Source organism: Arachis hypogaea, chromosome 14 (genome assembly GCF_003086295.3).
Source record: "Arachis hypogaea cultivar Tifrunner chromosome 14, arahy.Tifrunner.gnm2.J5K5, whole genome shotgun sequence".
Taxonomy (NCBI): Eukaryota; Viridiplantae; Streptophyta; class Magnoliopsida; order Fabales; family Fabaceae; genus Arachis; species Arachis hypogaea.
This window is the reverse complement of record NC_092049.1, coordinates 40,538,512-40,546,290: the sequence shown is the minus strand read 5'-3', so window position 1 is coordinate 40,546,290 and position 7,779 is coordinate 40,538,512. Positions and strand designations below refer to the sequence as shown.

General features: G+C 40.1%; 1 non-coding gene across 1 annotated transcript; it reads left to right on the top strand.

Moving 5' to 3' along the window:
* Positions 1-3,095: 3,095 nt before the first annotated feature.
* Positions 3,096-3,199, top strand: LOC112745515 (small nucleolar RNA R71). Its single transcript, XR_003173439.1, has one exon. It is a non-coding gene; the product is annotated as a small nucleolar RNA R71 (small nucleolar RNA).
* The last annotated feature ends 4,580 nt before the right edge of the window (positions 3,200-7,779 follow it).

The window sequence follows — 7,779 nt, the reverse complement described above, 5'->3', positions numbered from 1 at the left end:
TTATCCGTTCAAACTGGAGCTCATGGAAGGTGGTCTTGAACCTCTCTTCATCAAAAGGAATGCTCTCCATCGGTTCCTTTCCCTTTCGCCTCTTGGAGCTTGATGATGCCATGAGTGCTTTCTGAATTGTAGAAGTGTGAATGGTTTGAAAGGGTGTAGCTAAGGGCGTGGGTGCGAGTAAGAAGTATGGAGAAAGGAGAATTGGAATGTGAAGGGGTACGGAATAAGAGCCACTTATATAAAAAATTGGTGAGTAAATGAAAGGTGTGGATTGATGGTATAGGCTAATCATGGATGGTTGGGGTTTGGCATGAAATGAGCACAAGGATCACCACTTTTATGATGGGTTGGTTCGGTCTCCAAGGGTATTCTCTTTCCATTGTTGTATGGCAACATTTCCCAATGCATTCCCCTTTGAAGACATGTGTATGGATCCCTTTTTGAAGTGGCCGAACTCCCTTCTTCATTTGTCCCATCAATTCCATCCAATCTTCCCTTCATTTCTCCTACAAGATAAAAGGAACTAATGAGTTTGGATAGTGGCGGCAAAATTAGAAAGTGGAATAACTACTTTTTAAATTTTTTTTAAATAACTAAGTGCTATTCATGAATACAACCCAACTGACTGATTAGTTGTTCATATATGCAACATTGGTGACACCAAACTTAGTTTGTGACCATGTGGTGTAAAAAGAGTTGATTAAGGCTCTAAGAGTAACACAGTGTGAATTGTGTTCTTGTCCTCTTAGTTTGCCTGGAACACCAAACTTATTGTTCACTATATGTTGCATATAAGGATTCATCTAAGTGTTTGTCAAAGTTGATTTGGAATTCATGAACCTTGCTTTATTAACTACTTCAGACATCATAAAAAAAATTAAAATATGGGTTGCCTCCCATGAAGCGCTTCTTTAGTGTCATTAGCTTGACGTTCTACCCTTGTCAGGGTGGTTGGTAGAGCTTCAAATCTTCCCCTCTTGCAGTGAATCTATCTCCGTTGGCTTTATTAACAACCTCCACATGTTCCAAGGAGAGAATTCTACTGATGGTGAAAACTTTACGTAGCTGAGATGGAATGGTGGGTAGATGAGGTGGAATAGCTGGGAAATGAGCAGAGATTACTTTGTCCCCTAGGGAGAAATCCTCTGTAGGAATCTTCTTGTTCCTCCATCCCCTTGGCGCCTTCTTCCTTGTTTCTTTTAATGCTATCCTGCTCCTTGTGGCCTCTTTCTCCAGGAAAATTTTGTTGCTAGTCTCATATAATTCTGGTGGGTTTAGCTCTTCTTGGGTTTCCTTTAGCTATTGTACCTTCTGACTGTATTGTTTACTAACCAAAGGGATTTCCAGGTGTACTGTTTGTGCTTTAGTACTTGTTTCTTCCACCAGTGCCTTATTGTGATCTTCCCTTGATTCCTTGTTTTCCTGACCTGCTTCTTGTGAGGGTTTGAAGACATTGAAGGTAACTTGTTCATCATGTATCCTCAATATTAGCTCTCCTCATTCTACATCTATGAGTGCTCTGGCTGTGGCTAGAATGGCCTTCCCAATATGATTGGATGGAAGTAACTCTCTTCCATCTCCAAGATGACAAAGTCTGTGGGAAGGAAGTAGTTCCCAACCTTCACCAACACGTTTTCAACCACTCCTATTGCTTGTTTTTGAGTTTTGTCAGCCAACTTGATGACCACATCTGTGCGCATTAGCTCATTGATCTGAAGCTTCTTCATGAGGGATAAAAGCATTAAGTTGATACTTGCCCCCAGGTCACAGAGTCCTTTATCAATCCTTGTTTCTCCTATAGCATAGGGGATGTGAAACTCCCTGGATCCTTCCTTTTTGTAGGTAACTCTGGTTGGATGAGAGTACTGCACTCCTTATTCATCACTATTGTTTGTCCTCCTTTTAGTGAGTTTTTCTTGGTCAGCAGCTCTTTCATACACTTAATGTATGAGGGCATTTGTTGGAGGGCCTTGATGAATGGTATGTTTACATGGAGGGATGCAAACATGTCGAGGAACTTTGAGTACACTTTCTTTTTTACCCCACCCTTGAGTCTATGGAGAAAAGGTGCATATGGGTTCAAAATCTCCTTCTCCCTTAGCCCCTTCTTCTGTGTGGAGTTGGTTTCTTGGTCACCCTTTTCTTGCTTCTCTGCTGGAATATCTCGAGAGTGTCCAAAGGATTTGTTCAGTTCTTCCTCACTCCCCTTATCACTTATAGTGACGATCTTGCATTCCTCCCATCTTACTTTCTTTGCTTCACCTCTCGGGTTTTTCTCCGTGTCACTTGGGAAGCTATCAGTGGGTTTGGGGATCTGATGAGAGAGATATCCCACTTGAGACTCCAGCCTCTTGATGGTGTCTCCTTGGTTTTTGATATTAGCTCACACCTCATCCTTGAACACTCTGTTATCTTGGATTTTCTTGCATATTCCTTCAAGTAGAGTCTCAATCTTGGAGAGTCTATCTTCAGATGGTGACGCTGAGTTGAGGTTGGAGGGGTGAGAAGGGCTAATTTGGTTTTGATATGGATGTTGAAAGGTATTGTTGGGTGGGTGTTGATATGATCTCTGTGTGGAATGCTGGTGAGTTGTATTGTTGTTGGGGTTGTGACGTCTCTGATCTTGGCCTTGATCTTGTTGATTTCCCCACCCAAAATTTGGGTGGTTCCTCCAACCAAGATTATAAGTTTTGGAGTATGGATCAAGGGTCTGCCTAGGTGAGTTCCCAATATAGTTGACTTGTTCCTGGTCACCCTCTTCCTCTGCATTCACTCCTTCTTGAGCTGCTACTGAGGTGGTGACTGCTGCAACTTGGTTTCTTTCCATCTTCTTGATAAGGTCAGCCAGCTGCTTGGTGATCATCTTGTTTTGAGCCAGCAGAGCGTCCATATTGTTCAGCTCCATTACTCCTCGAGTGTTGCCCCTTTCAGAAGCATAGAAGTAGTCATTCTCAGCTACAGTCTCGATCACATCTATGGCTTCTCCAATGGTCTTCTTCTTGTTCAGAGATCCTCTAGATGAGTGGTCTACTGCCTTCTTTGATTCATAAGAAAGACCTTTATAGAAAATGTGTAACTGCACCCATTCATTGAACATGTCTGGCGGGCACCTTCTAGTTAAGTCCTTAAACCTCTCCCATGCTTCAAAGAGAATTTCACCATCTTGTTGCCTGAAGGTTTGTACCTCAGTTCTCAACCTGTTGATTCTTTGAGGAGGGTAGAATTTTGCCAAGAATTTGTTCACCACATCTTCCCAGGTTGTTAAACTCTCCTTCGGAAAGGATTCTAGCCATTTAGATGCCTTATCCTTGAGTGAGAAGGGGAACAGAAGTAGTCTATAAGTGTCAGGATGAACACTATTAGACTTCACAGTATCACATATCCTTAGGAAGGTAGTTAGATGTTGATTGGGGTCTTCTTGGGAACTTCCTCCGAATGCACAGTTGTTTTGAATGAGGGTGATGAGCTGGGATTTTAGTTCAAAGTTATTGGCATGTATGGTTGGCTTTTGAATGCTACTTCCACAATTGCCTAGGTTTGGATTGATGTAAGAGCCTAGAACTCTTTTCTCTTGCCCAGCATAATTTACTAGGCCTTCTCTGGCATGGTTGTGAGCTTCTTCTTCATGGTGGTTCTCCATGTCTGGTTCAAAATACTCTTCCTCTTCCTCAGCACCAACGACCTCTTCCATCTTGCTTCCTTCCTTAATCTAAGGAGGGTCCTCTCAGGTTCAGAATCAAAGGACGTTGAGACCCCGCTTCTTCTACCTGTCATACAACCAACAAAGCAAAAAGCAAGAAAGGAAAGGAATGAAGAAATTACTCTTATTAGAATAGCTGTTAGTGTGAGTGATGCAATATATCAAACAGTTAGTAGGTTAGTGAACTGAATTGTAAACAACGACGAAAACACAACAAACGGGTATGGAATAAAGGAAAGAAAATAACTAAAACTGAAAGTAAATCACTCAAATGGAATTAAACAAAACAAAAGAAAAATGCTCAATCTAGTTATCCTCCAACTTAATAATTGTCGATACAAAATCAATCCCAGGCAACGGCGCCGTAAACTTGATGCACGAAAACTTGTCTCTCAACAAATCTCCTTTCGGTAAGTATACCAAATTGTCGTCAAGTAAAAACTCACAATAGAGTGAGGTCGAATCCCACAGGGATTGATTGGTCAAACAACTTTAATTAGAGGAATGTTCTAGTTGAGCTAAGTAGAAATTGAGTTGAGGAATTGCAGAAAATTAAATGGCGGGAAAGTAAACAACAGAAAATGTAAATGCTGGAAATAAATGGCTGAATGTAAATGGCGAAAAGTAAATTACAGAATCTTAAATGGGGATTTGGGAATATGAGTATAAAAGTAAATGGCAGAAAATAAAGAGAATGGGTAAGATCAGAGATAGGGGATTCACTGGGCTTAGGAGATGTTGCATTCTCCGGATCAAGTTCATTCTCATCTCTTTCTCAATCAATGCATTCATTGATCTCCTTGGCAATCTTAAGTGATTGGATCCCAATTCCTTGGTAACCCAATCTCTCTAAGCTTGAACAATTGCCTAATTCCTTGATTTAATTGCTCATGGTAAGAGATGAAGTGTGGTCACTGATTATACCACATGTATTTCCAAATCAAAATGTTGGTAGGATTATATGTCACTATATCCATCCAAATCCCAATTTGGTCCAATATGAGAAAACAATTCTAGCATGATTTCCTCATCCCTTTTCCAAGGCTCAGAGGAGATCCAATTTTGGAAAGTTTCTTTTCCAAGACATCTAACCAATTGGATTAAGATCGAAAGCTTTCTAGTAAAATCAAGAGAAAAGAAAGAAGAAGAAGAATGAAAACTATAATTGATCCATCAAATTACAACAGAGCTTCCTAACCCAATGAAAAGGGGTTTAGTTGTTCATAGCTCTAGAAATGGAAGATGATAAAGAAGAATGCATTCTGAAAGTTAAACCAGAAGTTGCAGAGAAAGTAAAATATACAAAGTGTAGTTCTGATGCCAGGGCATTTTGGCCAGTTTCACTGACCTTTTCTTTATTGTTTTTAGGGTAGTTTCATGCATTTCCTTAGGAAATAAGCTAGTTTTGGGTAGATATTCACTTACATCTTGATTCAAGAATACATTGTGCACTTTACATGATTTCATGAGGATTTTGCATGAATTTAAGGACAAATTTGATGTTGCATTTCCCATGACTTGGACTAGAACTTTGATGCACTTTATTGCTTGATTTCAGGACAAAGGAAGCAAAGAAGAACCACATTAGTGGCTACGTTAGTTACACTAACGTTAACACTAACGTGGAATGGGAGTAACTTGCAAAGTTAATGAGAAAAGTGATTGCCAATAACGCTCTCGAAGCCATCATTGCCCACGTTAAGAGTCACGTTAACTAAGTTAACATGAACTCTAACGTGGAAGAAAGGAAATGGAGCCAACGTTAGTGACACTTAACATTATCACTAACGTTGGACCAAGCTATAAGTGGCCACGTTAGAGTCCACGTTAACTTAGTTAACGTGACCTCTAACGTTAAGAAGAAAGGAGGGAAGCCAACGTTAGTGACATTCAACATTACCACTAACGTTGGCCAAGTCACTCTAGGCCATGTTAACTCCCACGTTAACCTAGTTAACGTGGAAGCTAACGTGAGGAAGGAAGGTGACGCCAATGTTAGTGACACCCAACATTGTCACTAACGTTGGAAGGAGCCCACACATGCCACCATGAGCCACGTTAACTCCCACGTTAACTTAGTTAACGTGGAAGCTAACGTGGATAAGGGAATGTTGAACCAACGTTAGTGACACTCAACTTTGTCACTAACGTTGGAGATGGCTAGCATAAGCCACGTTAGAAGCCACGTTAACCTAGTTAACATGGACTCTAACGTGGGAGCTAAGGGGCACATTGGAACGTTAGTGACAATGTTAAGTGTCACTAACGTTCTCAAAGGTTGGCAAGCCTACGTTAAAAGAGCCACGTTAACTAAGTTAACGTGGACTCTAACATTGGGAAGGGGGAGGCTTCTCAACGTTATTGGGAAAGTTGAGTCCCAATAACGTGCGCGAAGGACAAAGAGGCAACGTTAGTGGCAACGTTTGTGCCACTAATGTTGAGGTTAACGTGGCTCTTACTTGGGTAAGGAACATTAGTGAAAAATTTGAATGTCACTAACGTTCTCGAACCCATATTTTCACTGAACGTTAACACTACTAATGTCCTGAGCAAAAGTCTCTGCCCACTTCACAATTTCTCTCTGCAAGTAAAGCCAAGCCCAATGAAGAAGATAACTGCTTCAAACTCAAGATCCAAAGGCCCAGACCCAAGACTTGAAGAACCAACTAGAAGAGTAGAAGAGTAGTATATATAGGAGTAGCTTTGAATTAATCGGGGAGTTGGAAAATATAGGGAGCCTCTGGGCATAGAATTACTCTCTGTATTTACTTTCTCTGCACTTCGAGTTTCATTATGTATTCTCCATCTTTGTTTTCATTTTCCAGAGCTATGAACAACTAAACCCCTTTCATTGGGTTAGGGAGCTCTGTTGTAATTTGATGGATCAATACTAGTTTTCATTATTCTTCTTCTATCTTTTCTCTTGATTTTACTTGAAAGCTTTCGATCTTCATCCAATTGGGTAGTTATCTTGGAAAAGAAGCTATTCATACTTGGATCTCTTCTGAACCTTGAAAGAGGAATGAAGAGATCAAGCTAGAAATACTTTCTCATGCTGGACCAAATTGGGTTTGGATGGATATGTGACTATAATCCTCTCAACACTTGATTTGGGAAATGCATGTGGTATAACCAGTGACCATACTTCATCTCTTCTCATGAGTAATTGACCAAGGAATTGGCTATTGATCAAGATTTGAGAGATTGAATTATAAGAAATTTTAATTCAATCACTTAAGATTGCCAAGGAGATCAATGAGTGCATTGATTGAGGAAGAGATGAAAATGAAATTGATCTAGAGAATGCAACATCTCCTGAGCCCAATGAACTCCCCATTTCGGATCTTACCCATTCTTTTTATTTTCTGTCACTTACTTTTATGAGTAATTCCCCCATTCCCATTTACAATTCTGCAATTTACTTCAGTCATTTACTTTCAGTTCTTTAATTTTAGCATTTACTTTTTCTGTCATTTACCTTCCCGCCATTTTATTTTCTGCAATTCTAAACTCAAATCCTGGATTCGCTCAACTAGAACATTCCTCTAATTAAAGTTGCTTGATCAATCAATCCTTGTGGGATTCGACCTCACTCTATTGTGAGTTTTTACTTGACGACAAATTCGGTACACTTGTCGAAGGAAATTTGTTGCGAGACAAATTTTCCATGCATCAAGTTCTCAAGTTCCAAATCCCTTTTTAATTCAAAACTATCCCTATATATACTACTCTTCAGATCTTCTAGTTAGCTCTTCAAGTCTTGGATATGGGCCCTTGATCTTTAGTTGAAGCAGTTACAGTCTTTAGTGGGCTCAGCTTTGCTTGCAAAGAAAGTGTGAGTTAGGCATGATGGGAAGTTAGTTAGGACGTTAGTGGCGTTAACGTTAAGTGTAAAATAGGGGTCGAAAGCATTAGTAACGATAACTTTGTCACTAACGTTCCCAACCAATTAATCCACGTTAACTTCAATGTTAGTGATACTAACGTAACCACTAACATAGCCTCTTAGCCCTTCGCAAACGTTATTGGCATTCACCTTTACCAATAACGTTGCTATTTGTCCTTTTCTTCCATGTTAA